This window comes from Zalophus californianus, chromosome 6, assembly GCF_009762305.2.
Source record: "Zalophus californianus isolate mZalCal1 chromosome 6, mZalCal1.pri.v2, whole genome shotgun sequence".
NCBI lineage: Eukaryota > Metazoa > Chordata > Mammalia > Carnivora > Otariidae > Zalophus > Zalophus californianus.
The window spans coordinates 87,940,734-87,955,864 of NC_045600.1; positions in this window are offsets into that span (position 1 = coordinate 87,940,734).

Below are 15,131 nucleotides of genomic sequence, written 5' to 3' on the forward strand. Positions count from 1 at the left end.
ACCCTGCATCCAGTCAGTCCCAGTCAAGATGAATCAATGCCCCTTTCAGGGTAGAAAGTGCCCAATCTAGTCTGCTTGTCATCAAATGGTTGCTTGGTCTCCTCAAAAAACTGTACCATATTGGTGAGGCTGCCTTGATCTTTGTTGGTAGTTTGAGCCATTCAGCAGTGGCAGTAACTCAATTGGTCTTGGTGAGTTGTAGCCTATGCTATTAAGCCCATCATAGGCTTCATTCTTGCCTCCACTGCTGCTCATAAGCCGATCATGCTAACAATGGAGTGGCCCATTCTGTCTACTCAGATGTTTTGCAATTTTTTTTTGTAGTGGATGCCTTCTGGTGTGAGTTAACATATGATACAAAAATCTTCACATTCTATACCTGCCCCCTTTGTCCATCCACATGCTTATTGCCCTAGACCTTTATGATTTTGATCTTTCAACATTTCTCTTTCAAGGCCTCTAACCAACTATCTAGTCCATTTGCTGCTGACCATGAGATTTAGGACATTCTTATTTTGGTCCATTTTTCTGTCCACAGAATAGAGGGCAGTTGATGTTTCCATCTTGAGAAGCATCTAGTAGCATATCAGAAAATCTGCTTTTTTATTGCCATAGTCAGTAAGCTCCTTGACATTGGTCTTGGCAGTAATTTTTTTTTTTTTTGGATTTGGAAACAAAAGCCAAAATAAACAAATGGGACTACATCAAACTAAAAAGTTTTTGCAGAGCAAAGAAAACCATCAACAAAATGAAAAGGCAACTTACCAATGGGAGAAAATATTTGTACATCCTAAGAGGTTAATATCCAAAATACATAAAGAACCCATATAACCCAATAGCCAAAAAAAAAAAAAAAAGAAACAAACAAAAAGAAAAGCAAAACACAAAAACAAACAAATAAGAAAACAATCTGGTTAAAAAATGGGCAGAGTATCTGAGTAGATATTTTTCCAAAGAAGACATACAGATGGCTAAGAGCTACACAAAAAGGTGCTCAACATTACTAATCATCAGGGAAATACACATCAAAACTACAATGAGATATTACCTCACATTTGTTATAATGGCTATTCTCAAAAACAAACAACCCCCCCCAATAAAACAAAAAAACACACACACACAAAACAAAAAAACAAGAAATAACAAGTGTTGGTAAGGATGTGAAGAAAACAGAACCCTCATGCTCATGTACTCTTGGTGAGCATGTAAATTGGTGCAGTCACTATGGAAAACAGTATGGAAATTCCTCAAAAAAATTAATAATAGAACTACCATATGATCCAGCAATTCTAATTCTGGTTATTTATCTGAATAAAATAATGCTATATCATAAAAATTTCTCTTCAAAATTAAAAGCATTTGTGCAGCTCCTGGGTGGCTCAGTTGGTTAAGCATTTAACTCTTGGTTTTGGCTCAGGTCATGATCTCCTGGTTGTGGGATCCAGTCACTTGTTGGGCTCCGTGCTCAGCAGGGAGTCTGCTTCAGATTCTTTCTCCCTCTCCCTGCCCATCCGCCCACTCATGCTTGCTCAATCTCTCTAAAATAAATAAATAAAAACATTAGAAGCATTTGTGACAAAGAATAGGAAACAAATGGCTATTTCAAATGTATATGTAGAATGGTCAGATAAGTTACTTTTCTTGATAAATGACTAATACTAACAAAGTGATGGCACAGTCTACTCAGTAAAATAAATTTATCAATTATGGTGGCATTGGCAGGGAAACACCCTCAGGTCCCCGAAACTGTGAACATTAAGTCTACAAAGTCAAGAATTTACAACTGACATGCTGGGTAGAGGTCATACATTTCCCAATCATGTCAATCATCGGCCATGTTTCTCACTTTGTTTTCCTTTTTTTGACAAATTAAACAACTGGGAACTCTTGCATTGCCAAGGGAGCTGTTTGGCTGGTAAGGGAGGGCATTTTTCTGGGAACTTGTTAAACATTTCCAGAAAGAAAACTACCTAATTTGACTACTATCAGTACTGGCTTTGTGCCACATTCATGTTTATTTATACTCTCCAGGCAAACAAACAAACAACACAAAACAAAACAGATTGTTCAAATGCTTGGAGACAAATGGTACGAATGATGAGCAGAAATTCTTCACTAAGTCATGGAACTAGGAGAGCTATATGTTTGGGAAAATGAATTTCCCAAATAAATTGGGTATAGGAGGAAGTAGAAGACGAGGCTTGATAGGAAAGAACTTTAATGCACTTCTTTTTTGCATTTTTTTTTTTTTTTAGAGAGAGAGAGAGAAGAGTGTGTGTGCATGCAAGTTGGGGAGGGACAGAGTGAGGAGAGGGAGTGAATCTTAAGCAGGTTCCATGCTCAGTGCAGAGCCCTATGTGGGGCTCAATCTCACAACTCTGAGATCATGACCTGAGCTGAAATCAAGAGTGAGATGCTTAACCCACGGAGCCACCCAGGCACCCCAGTGCACTTCTGAAAGGAAATACTTTTTATCATTTTGGGCAAGGAAAAGACATCAATAAATTTTATTTATAGCTTTATTATTTTTTCTTAACTCTGAAAGACTATTTGCTAATAAGACTATTTAAAAATTGGGGTAAAATTTAGATGAATTAAAATTTACCTCGCAGTGTATATATGACTTTTGAAAGATGTGTACAATCATGTATCTACCATCAAAATCAAGATACACTGGGTGTTATACACAACTAATGAATTGTTGAACACTACATCAAAAACTAATGATGTATGTTGAACACTACACCAAAAACTACTATATGTTGGCTAATTGAAAATAATAATAAAAAAATCAAGATACAGATCATTTTAATCACCCTCCCCTGACCCCTAGGTTCCTGGCAATGACTGATCTCTTTTGGATCCCTATATGTTTTCCTTTTCTAGAATGTTACATAAATGCAATCATACAAGAATGTATTCATGTTATTGTTTGGTTCAGTAAATCATTCTTTTTATTGCTGAGAAGTCTTTCATTGTATGGATGTATCAAACTTTATTTCATTCAGTTACTGGGTGAAAGACATGTGAATTGTTTCAAGTTTGGAGTGATTATGAATAAAGTGGCCATAAATGTGCATGTGCAGACAAAGTTTTCATTTTATTTGGATAAATATCTAGGTGTGAAAGTACTGGGCTGTATAGTAAGTGTATATGTAACTTTTAAAGGAACTTCCAAACTCTTTTCCAAAATTGCTGTATCATTTTTGCATTCCCATCAAAAATTGTATGAATTTCCAGTTGCTTCTAATCCTCACCAGCACTTATTTTGCACAATTTTCCCCTTTTTTAGCCATTGGAATAGGCAAGTGTTTTGCTAATAACGTTGAACATATTTTCATGTGCTTGTCATTTGTATATCCTCGTTCATGATATGTTGGTTCAGATTTTTTGTCCATTAAAAAAATTCTATTATTATTATTAAGATTTGAGGAATCTTTATATATACTGGGTACTCATCCATTGTGAGAAATGTGATTTGAAAATATTTTCTCTCAGTTTGTGCCTTTTTTGTTCTTTACAGTATCTTACAAAGAGCAGGAGTCCTCAATTTTGATGCAGCCCAATTCAGTAAGTTTTTCTTTTATGGGTCCTGCTTTTAGCATCATCATGTCTAACAAATCTTTTCTTATCCCAGGATTTCAAATACTTTCTCCAGTATGGCCTCCTAGACTTTTGTGTTTTTAGATTTTGTATTTACACCTGTGAGCTACCTTTTGGCATTTCTTCAAAACTTTTAATAAATTTCCTTTCACTTGCCTGTATGGCACCAAGAACCTCTTTATTCCTTCCTCTGCAATAGGTAAGCCTCAGTGCTTATGTCTCATTTCAATTGGAGGGAAACTTGTCCTTTTTGGATTCTAAGCTACTTGTTTGCCTGATGACATCAGGTCTTACAGGGTCAAGAAAAATTATGATTTTGTATTTGGTTCATCTTTTGCTTGTTGTTGAGAGTGAGACTCCCGTCAGCTTTTTATGTTCTAGGTATAAGTAGAATTCTATTGATGATTGTAATTATTTTTAACATCTTTATTGAAATATGATTCAAATACCATAAAATCCATCCATTTAAAATATACAGCTTAGTTGTTTTTAGTATACTCATAGAGTTGTGCAATCAATACCACTATCTAATTTTTGAACATTTCATCAGCCGCAAAAGAAACTCCATGCACACGAGCAGTCACTTCACACCTTTCTTCTCCAGCCCTATATATCCTCCAATATACCTTCTATTTCTATATTTCTATCTATCCTGGACATGTTATATACATGGAATTATATAATATGTAGTATTTTGTGACTAGATTCGTTCACTTAACATTTTTTTTTTAAAGATTCATGTGTGAAAATATCAAAACTTTATTTCTTTATATGAATGAATAATATTCTGTTGTATGGATATACAATATTCATCAGCTGGTAGACATTTGTATTTTTCCACTTTTTGGCTATTATAAAAAATGCTACCATTAAAATTTCTGTACAAGCTTTTTCAATTCCCTTGGGTATTTACCTAGGAGTGGAATTGCTGAGTATATGGCCACCCTATTTTTAACATTTTAAGGAACTTCCAAACTGCTTTCTAAAGTAGTTTTACCAGTTTTATTATTTTTCAATGTACCTCAAGTATAGATGTTTAAGGTCATTATATTCTTTGGGCTCATAGCCTGTAATCATCATTAGTCCATCGATGGATTAGTCTACCAGTGAACTAAAGTAGGTGAGGCTTTTTTATTTTTTATTTTTTTTTTTTTGGACAATCATGTAATAGTGCAGGCAAGAGATCGTGAGAGCCTAACCTAAAGCAATAAAGGAAGGTCAACCTGGATTTTGGCATCTTAACTAATTTGCCCCTTGACCCTTGTAAAAGTAGCCCAGTGCTTCTTCTACATGTTAATTTATGTCCCAAGTCACCACTTGAGCTTTTCTAGACCATTTACCTCATGTCTAAGCAAGTGACATAATCATACCAGTCTGTTGAATGACTTTTTGACTTCCTACTCCACATATTTCATAATATTCTTCTACCAGTAGGAAATGGTGGCCTTGGTATTCACACTTACTCATCGCTCAACCATACTTGCCTCCCCAAAAGTCTAGCACTAAGATATAATAGAGTTACTTTGCTAACCTCTTTGCTCTTCATCTTTTGCAAATTTCCACAGGCCTCTTACATAATTTTCATTTTTCTTAAATGTAACAGTGCAGTTAAAAAGTTATGCAGTTTTTTTTTCTTTATAACATCTGTTTCAGAAATCATTATAGCTCAAGTTTCTTCATGCCATAAATTGCCTTATTTTGATTTCCTCACTTCTTATGTCATTTCTTTTCCATGTCAATATGATTAAGGCTATATTTAAAAACAGCATTTTCAGACAACCTTTGCTGATCTAGCTGCGGTTTTTGTGAACATGCTTTCAGGTTTCAATTTCCATGCAGATGTAACCCTTTCTCTTTACAGCTTGCCTTCCCCTTTCCTTCCCCTACTTACATACATAATCCCAACAGATTTCATTTTTCTTTAGTATTTTTAAGTCAAAATAATGTAATACTCATTTCTCATTGATACCTGCTTTCTCACTTTTTATAAACTTGACTATGAACCATACAAATAATCTCAAAATAGAGTTTAAATAAGATTTCTTTATTCTTTATGTGACTGACTTGAAGAACAATCAACTATTGTCAACCAGAGGGATCAGGGAAATAAGGAGCCTCCCATGAGGTCCCAAAGGCCAGTGGTAATGGACCAAGACAGAGGGGCCATATACATGTCAAAACCGATCTTGCTGGACTATACTGGCATCTCCCAGCCAGTGCGGTCCAACAAGATTAGTTTTGACATGTATTTGTCCATTATTCTGAGTTAATGATACAGCAGACTTGTGTGTGTGTGTGTGTGTGTGTGTGTGTGTGTGTGCGTGTCTATTTTATATTTTATTGGCTGGGTTGCAGTCCTAAAAATGTGGCCAGAAGGAGAAAGAAAACAGGAAATGATATATGTACTAAATAGTACTTTCTTTGCATCAAAACAAACCTCCAAAAGTTAATTTGAGCTCTCTCTATATGCATTTTTGTTCATTTTTTTGATGGCTGAGGTCATTCTTTTTTTAATTAATTATTTTTTTGATGTAGTGTTCCATGATTCATTGTTTGCATACAATAGCCAGTGCTCCATTCATACATGCCCTCCTTAATACCCATCACCAGGCTAACCCATCCCCCCACCTCCCTCCCCTCCAGAACCCTCAGTTTGTTTCTCAGAGTCCATAGTCTCTCATGGTTCATTTCAGTATCTACTTATCTCTTTCCAAATAGTGATACAGAAAAGGAAATTACTTTTATGAGTTCCAATGGCTTTTGTTGTAAAGAATTAAAAAAAAACTATTAGAACATCAGGGACTTTCTTACAAAAGAACCTAGTAAAAATACACTAATGACACACTTCATTTGTTATTAGCTCTTGGAAGGCTCCATTCCCACTTTGAGCTTTACACTTAGGTCTATCTCTAGCATCAAGTTATGAGTAAAATTGCTTAAGAAAAGAGCCACTGTCAGAACCTGCCTTATGGCCTGGTAGAATAATAGAGCTGCTTTACAAGATGAGATAGGGAAGACCAAAAGGCAGACACTTCCCTTATCCCCTCCCCAAATGCAGGCTTTATTACAACATCACAGTATCTTAGTTCTGCACAGTTCATTCTTTCCTTTTGCTTGGTGGCTGAAGACTCTTTTTAAATCTTAATTTTTATCATCAAGAGGCAGTATGGATCAATCTTTTTTTAAAAAAAATATTTTATTTATTCATTTGACAAAGAGAGAGAGAGGGGGGGAACACAAGCAGGGGGAGTAGGAGAGGGAGAAGCAGGCTCCCCGCACAGCAGGAGGAGCCCGATGTGGAATTCCATCCTGGGATCATGACCTGAGCTGAAGGCAGACGCTTAACCAACTGAGCCACCCAGGTGCCCTGGATCAGTCTTTAAGAATGTGGGCCATACAACCAGATGCCTTGTGCTCCAATTTTTGCTCCAATACTTACTATGAGAAAGATACTTTATATTATCTCTAAGATAAAGATTTAATCTAAAAGAGCCCTTCTGATCTCTTAAGACTGCTATGAGGATTAAAGGAAATACCCATATCCAGTTTCTAAAACTCCTGACAGTAAGCACCCATTAAACGTTAGCTATTAATATTACCTAGGAGAGGAAATAAATTAATCACCTCACCCAGTACTAAACCCTTTGATAACATGTACTTCTCATTCTAGCTGGATTCTGCATTGATGGAGCAGAGAACAATGAGCGGAAGGTCAAGATATATCTTGACTACTAAAGATTGTTGAGAGAATATAGGCTTGAGATATATATATATATATTCCTTATTCTTAAAGCTGGTTTCCAAAATTATATGTTCCAAGCTTCACAAGACATGGATCCTCCCCTGTCAAGGTGAGCAGTGATTCTCAAAATTTCTTGAATGTACCACTTGGACATTTGGTTAAAAGACAGATTTTTATTCATTAGATCTAGAGTGGACACAAAATTCTAGATTTCTAACAGGCTGGTACTAAAGCTAGTGATCTTTCTGGGGGCACATTATGAGGAATAAGGACAGAGAACATTTTGAGTAGAGGTAAATTTAAACACAGCATTGGACCCTCCCGTTCTCCACTGACATGTCAACACTGCCATCATATTTACTCTGGCCAAAAATCCCTTAGTTCACATGTGGCTATAGGACTTGGTCCTGAATTTTCTCATGCATTGTGATGTCAGGGCATAATCAACACAGTTGGGGACTGGAAATGTAATGGGATGGTCATGTGGCTATTTGGGGGTACTGATCCTATTGCCTTTGATTGAAGTTGCATAAGATTTCCTGCTTCCAAGTCAGACTCTCTGAAGACACAATGGAAAAAGGGTTCAGTGAGGGCCTTCTAGTGCCGCCATGGGAGACACTCCATTACCTGACCCTTTGATGATGATAAGACACTTGTGAGGTCAGAATCACATTTATCAAACACCAACTGAATGTTTGCTATTTGACACTGGATAGTCCAAAGTTCCAAAACCTGTGGCATTAAGAGAAACCCTTAGAGACTCGCTAATTCAACTCTCTACTCAACAGTTTAGAAATCTGAGGTCCAGAGGTATTAAGTGATCCAGTTAGGAGCCTCTTCATTCTGGAGGGGGGAGGAGCAAGATGGTGAAGGAGTAGGAGACCTAAATTTCATCTGGTCCCAGGAATTCAGCTAGATAGGGATCAAACCATTCTAAACACCTACGAACGCAACAAGAGATCGAAGAAAAGAATAGCAGCAGCTCTCTGAACAGAAAAGCGACCACTTTCTGGAAGGTAGGACGTGCGAAGTGAATCCGAGGTGATATTCAGGAGGATAGATGGCAGGGGAGGGGGCCTCTGTCGGCCGCTTCTGGCAAGTGATAGAGCCGCGGAGCACAAAATCGGAACTTTTAGCAGTCGACTCCGCTGAGGGACGTCGCTGCAGTGGCTAAGTGGGGGGTGGAACCCTCGCGGGACAGTGTGGTCTCAGGACCTCCGGGGTCACAGAAAGACCGGGGGTGCCTGAGTGCGGCAGAGCTCCCAGGGATTGGATCGGGGAAGCCGGCTGCAGAGACGGAGCCAAGGTGCGGGCTCTCAGCTCGGGGTTGCCATAAACTGTGATCTGCGGAACAGTCAGGCCACTGCTCCTCCAGGAGGGACCCAACAAGCAGCAGAGCCAGGGAGACTCCCCTTCCTCCCCCAGGAGAAGCGGCACAGGAGTGCACCGCAGGGATCTGCTGGGTTTGGAGACTCCACACAGGGTCGGGTGCCAGAGATAGAAACACTCGGTCACAGCCCGGGTGAGCACGGAGTGCAGCCAGAGACTGGGGAGACGGGAGTGATTGACTGCTTTTCTCTCGGGGTGCACTGAGGAGCAGGGCCCCGCGTTCTCAGCTCTTCCTGGGCAGAGATTGGGAGGCTGCCATTTTCGCTCTCATCCTCCAAAGCTGTACCAAGAGCTTGCAGGGAACAAAAGCTCCTGAGAGCAAACCTGAGCAGCTTGCTTAGCCCGGACTGACAAGGGCGGGGCAATTCCGCCTCCGGCAAAGACATTTGGGAACCACGGCAACAGGCCCCTCCCTCAGAAGATCAGCAAGAACAGCCAGCCAAGACCAAGTTTACCGATCAAGGAGAACGGGAGAATTCCAGCGCTAGGGGAATACTGCCCATAAAATTCACGGCTTTTTTAACATGATTCATTAGTCTTTCAAAGTTAATTTTCTTTTTAACTGTTTTTTTTTTAATTTTTCTTTTTCCCCTTTTCAACCAACATCTTATCAATCCCTTTATTAAAAAAATACTTTTCTTTTTCATTTTTAGAGTCATATTCTATCCCTTCATAGTAGTTACCCTTATTTTTGGCATATATATATAAGTTGTTCTCTCTTTAAAATTTTGAGATACAATTTCTTCTAACAGATCAAAATATACCCTAAATCACTAGTGTATGGCTTTGTTTTAGTCTCCTGCCTGATCACAGTCTCTCCCTTTTTTTTTCTTTTTTTTAAAATCTTCTTTCTTTTTTCAAAAAACTTCTTATCAATTCCTTTTATAAAATCTTTTATAATTTTCATCTTTACAGTCATATTCCATCCCTTCATTTTATCAACCCTTATTTTGTACATGTATGTCTTTCTTTCTTTAAAATTTTAGGAGGCACTATCTTCTAACAGACCAAAATACACCCAAAATCTAGTGTTTGGCACTGATCTATGCACTAGCCTGATCATATTTGATCATATTGTGTTTTTTTTTGTTTTGTTCTGTTTTTGTTTGTTTTTATCTTTTTCTTTTTCTTTCTTTCCCTTTCTTTTCCACTGGTTTTGGGTCTTTTCTGATTTGTTTAGAGTATATTTTCTGGGGACATTGTTAAACTGTTAGCATTTTGTTCTCTCCTTCATCTATTCTCCTCTGGACAAAATGACAAGTTGAAAAAAATCACCTCAGCAAAAAGAAAAAGAAGTAGTACCGTCTGCCAGGGACCTATTCAATACAGACATTAGTACGATGTCGGACCTAGAGTTCAGAATCATGATTTTAAAGATACTAGCTGGGTTTGAAAAAAAGCATGGAAGTTATTAGAGAAACCCTTCCTGGAAATAAAAGAACTAAAATCTAACCAAGTCAAAATCAAAAAGGCTATTGATGAGGTGCAATCAAAAATGGGGGCACTAACTGCTAGGATAAATGAGACAGAAGAGAGAATCAGCGCTATAGAAGACCAAATGATGGAAAATAAAGAAGCTGAGAAAAAGAGAGATAAACAACTACTGGATCACGAGGGCAGAATTCGAGAGATAAGTGATACGATAAGACAAAACAACATTAGAATAATTGGGATCCCAGAAGAAGAAGAAAGAGAGAGAGGGGCAGAAGGTATATTGGAGCAAATTATAGCAGAGAATTTCCCTAATGTGAGGAAGGAAACAGGCATCAAAAGGAGGGAGGCACAGAGAACCCCTTTCAAAATCAATAAAAATAGGTCAATGCCCCGACATCTAATAGTAAAAATTACGAGTCTCAGAGACAAAGAGAAAATCTTGAAAGCAGCTCGGGAGAAGAGATATGTAACCTATAATGGTAGAAACATTAGATTGGCAACAGACCTATCCACAGAGACCTGGCAGGCCAGAAAGGACCGCCATGATATCTTCAGAGCACTAAACGAGAAAAATAGGCAGCCAAGAATACTATATCCAGCTAGGCTGTCATTGAAAATAGAAGGAGAGATAAAAAGCTTCCAGGACAAACAAAAACTGAAGGAATTTGCAAACACGAAACCAGCCCTCCAAGAAATAGTGAAAGGGGTCCTCTAAGCAAAGAGATCCTAAAAGCAACATAGACCAGAAAGGAACACAGACAATATACAGTAACAGTCACCTTACAGGCAATACAATGGCACTAAGTTCATACCTTTCAATAGTTACCCTGAATGTAAATGGGCTAAATGCCCCAATCAAAAGACACAAGCTATCAGATTGGATTAGAAAACAAGACCCATCGATGACTCATTTTAGACCCAAAGACACCTCCAGACTGAAAGTGAGTGGGTGGAAAACCATTTACCATGCTCATGGACACCAAAAGAAAGCTGGGGTGGCAATCCTTATATCAGACAAATTAGATTTTAACACAAAGACTGTAATAAGAGATGAAGAAGGACATTATATCCTACTTAAAGGGTCTACACAACAAGAAGATCTAACAAGTGTAAATATCTATGCCTACACAACAAGAAGATCTAACAAGTGTAAATATCTAAATTGGGAGCAGCCAATTATATAAGGCAATTAATAACAAAAGCAAAGAAACACATTGACAACAATACAATAATAGTGGGGGACTTTAACAGCCCCCTGACTGAAATGGACAGATCATCTAAGCAAAAGATCAACAAGGAAACTAAGACTTTAAATGACACTCTGGACCAAATGGACTTCACAGACATATTCAGAACATTCCATCCCAAAGCAACGGAATACACATTCTTCTCTATGCCCATGGAACATTCCAGAATTGATCACATCCTAGGGCACAAATCAGGTCTCATCTGGTACCAAAACACTGGAATTATTCCCTGCATATTTTCAGATTTTCAGACCACAGTGCTTTGAAACTAGAACTCAATCACAAGAGGAAAGACGGAAAGAACTCAAATACATGGAGGCTAAAGAGCATCCTACTAAGGAATGAATGGGCCAACCAGGAAATTAGGAGAAGAATTAAAAAAATTCATGGAAACCAATGAAAATGAAAACACAACTGTTCAGAATCTTTGGGATGCAGCAAAGGCGGTCCTATGGGGAAAGTATATAGCAATACCAGCCTTTCTCAAGAAACAAGAAAGGTCTCAAATACACAACCTAACCCTACACCTAAAGGAGCTAGAGAAAAGAGAGCAAATAAAGCCTAAACCCAGCAGGAGAAGAGAAATAATAAAGATCAGAGCAGAAATCAATGAAATAGAAACCAAAAGAACAGTAGAACAGATCAATGAAACTAGGAGCTGGTTCTCTGAAAGAATTAACAAGATTGATAAACCCCTGGCCAGACTTATCAAAAAGAAAAGAGAAAGGGCCCAAATCAACAAAATCATGAATGAAAGAGGAGGGATCACACCAACACGAAGGAAATACAAACAACTATAAGAACATATTATGAGCAACTCTATGCCAGCAAATTAGATGACCTGGAAGAAATGGGTGCATTCCTAGAGATGTATCAACTACCAAAATTGAACCAGAAAGAAATAGAAAACCTGAACAGACCTATAACCACTAAGGAAATCGAAGCAGTCATCAAAAATCTCCCAACAAACAGAAGCCCAGGACCAGTTGGCTTCCCAGGAGAATTTTACCAAATATTTAAAGAAGAATTAATACCTATTCTTCTGAAACTGTTCCCAAAATAGAAATGGAAGGAAAACTTCCAAACTCATTTTATGAGGCCACCATTATCTTGATGCCATAACCAGACAAAGACTCCATCAAAAAGGAGAATTACAGACCTATATCCTTGATGAACATGGATGGAAAAATTCTCACCACAATACTAGCCAATAGGATCCAACAGTACATTGAAAGGATTACTCACCATGACCAAGTGGGATTTATCCCTGGGCTGCAAGGTTGGTTCAACATCTGCAAATCAATCAACGTGATACAATACATTAACAAAAGAAAGAACAAGAATCATATGATCCTCTCAATAGATACAGAGAAAGCATTTGACAAAGTACAGCATCCTTTCTTGACCAAAACTCTTCAGACTATAGGGATAGAGGGTACATACCTCAATATCATAAAAGCCATCTATGAAAAACCTACAGTGAATATCATTCTCAATGGGGAAAAGCTGAGAGCTTCCCCTTAAGGTCAGGAACGCAGCAGGGACGTCCACTATCACCACTGCTATTCAAGATAGTATTAGAAGTCTTAGCCACAGCAATCAGACAACAAAAAAAAAATCAAAGGCATCCAAATCGGCAAAGAGGAATTCAAACTCTCAGTCTCGCAGATGATATGATACTGTATGTGGAAAACCCAAAAGACTCCACCCCAAAACTGCTAGAACTCATACAGGAATTCAGTAAAGTGGCAGGATATAAAATCAATGCACAGAAATCAGTGGCATTCCTATACACCAACAACAAGACAGAATAGAAACAAATTAAGGAGTTGATCCAATTTACAATTGCAACCAAAACCATAAGATACCTAGGTATAAATCTAATGAAAGAGGCAAAGGATCTGTACTAGTATCCTAGTATCCAAAATCTATAAAGAACTTATCAAACTCAACACCCAAAGAACAAATAATCCAATCAAGAAATGGGCAGAAGACATGAACAGATATTTTTCCAAAGAAGACATCCAAATGGCCAACAGACACATGAAAAAGTGCTCAGCATCGTTGGGCATCAGGGAAATCCAAATCAAAACCTCAATGAGATACGACCTCACACCCGTCAGAATGGCTAAAATTAACAAGTCAGGAAATGACAGATGTTGGCGGGGATGCGGAGAAAGGGGAACCCGCCTACACTGTTGGTGGGAATGCAAGCTGGTGCAACCACTCTGGAAAACAATATGGAGGTTCCTCAAACAGTTGAAAATAGAGCTACCGTACAATCCAGCAATTGCACTACTGGGTATTTACCCCAAAGATACAAATGTAGGGATCCGAAGGGGTACGTGCACCCCAATGTTTATAGCAGCAATGTCCACAATAGCCAAACTGTGGAAAGAGCCAAGATGTCCATCGACAGCTGAATGGATAAAGAAGAAGTGGTATATATACACAATGGAATATTATGCTGCCATCAAAAGGAATGAGATCTTGCCATTTGCAATGATGTGGATGGAACTGGAGGGTGTTATGCTGAGTGAAATAAGTCAATCAGAGAAAGACATGTATCATATGACCACACTGATATGAGGAATTCTTAATCTCAGGAAACAAACTGAGGTTTGCTGGAGTGGTGGGGGGTGGGAGGGATGGGGTGGCTGGGTGATAGACACTGGGGAGGGTATGTGCTATGGTGAGCGCTGTGAATTATGTATGACTGTTGAATCACAGACCTGTACCTCTGAAACAAATAATATATTATACGTTAAAAAAAAGAAGAAGGCGATAGCAGGAAGGGGGGTAAATCAGAGGGGGAGACAAATCATGAGAGACTAGGGACTCTGAGAAACAAACTGAGAGTTCTAGAGTGGAGGGGGTGGGGGGATAGGTTAGCGTGGCGATGGGTATTAAAGAGGACACGTACTGAATGGAGCCCTGGGTGTTATACGCAAACAATGAATCATGGAACTCTCCATCTAAAACTAATGATGTAATGTATGGTGATTAACATAACAAAAAAAACTATTAAAAAAAAAAGGAGCCGCTTCATTCTCCTCAAAAACATGTTGTCCTCAGAAGGATAGAGAATGTGCTTTATCCACGAAAAGAATGCTACCATCCAAGGTAACCTGTAATATGCAAAATATGTGTTTGTGCTGAGTTATTTGAATGGGAGATGTCATAAGGACAGGGGTGGCTAAGTAAGTTTTAAAGGATATGTGGCACTGAAGCTGGACTTCAAAGGAAGAATGAAGCAGATGCAAGTTCAGCTTTCCAATAAGGAAGCCAACATTAAAAGGGATAATACTCAATGGTTATCATGGAACCCGGGGGGCTGATAATCATAATGAAAGGTAGAGAGATTTTTTGAGAGACAGTCAAGCAAGGAATGTCTGGGATCTTGAAAACTGAGACAATGATTAACTGATCCCAGATGTAGGAGCAGAAGGTCCAGGCAGGTCCAGAGGTCCTGAAGTGAACCTATTTTTAGAGACTGGGATTTTGGTTGAAGGAATTAAATCCCCAGGAATACTGTTGGTCTAAATAGGATCTAGAAAACAAAACAAAACAAAAGGGTACTAGAAAGTAAACAAAGGCAGGGATTTAGGCATGAAAGAATAAGGTATGTTGGAATTGGGATATGAAGAGGGAAATTAATTTCAAGGAATCAAAACAGTATCAGAGGTGTTGGTACTCGGGTACATGGTCAGAGCATA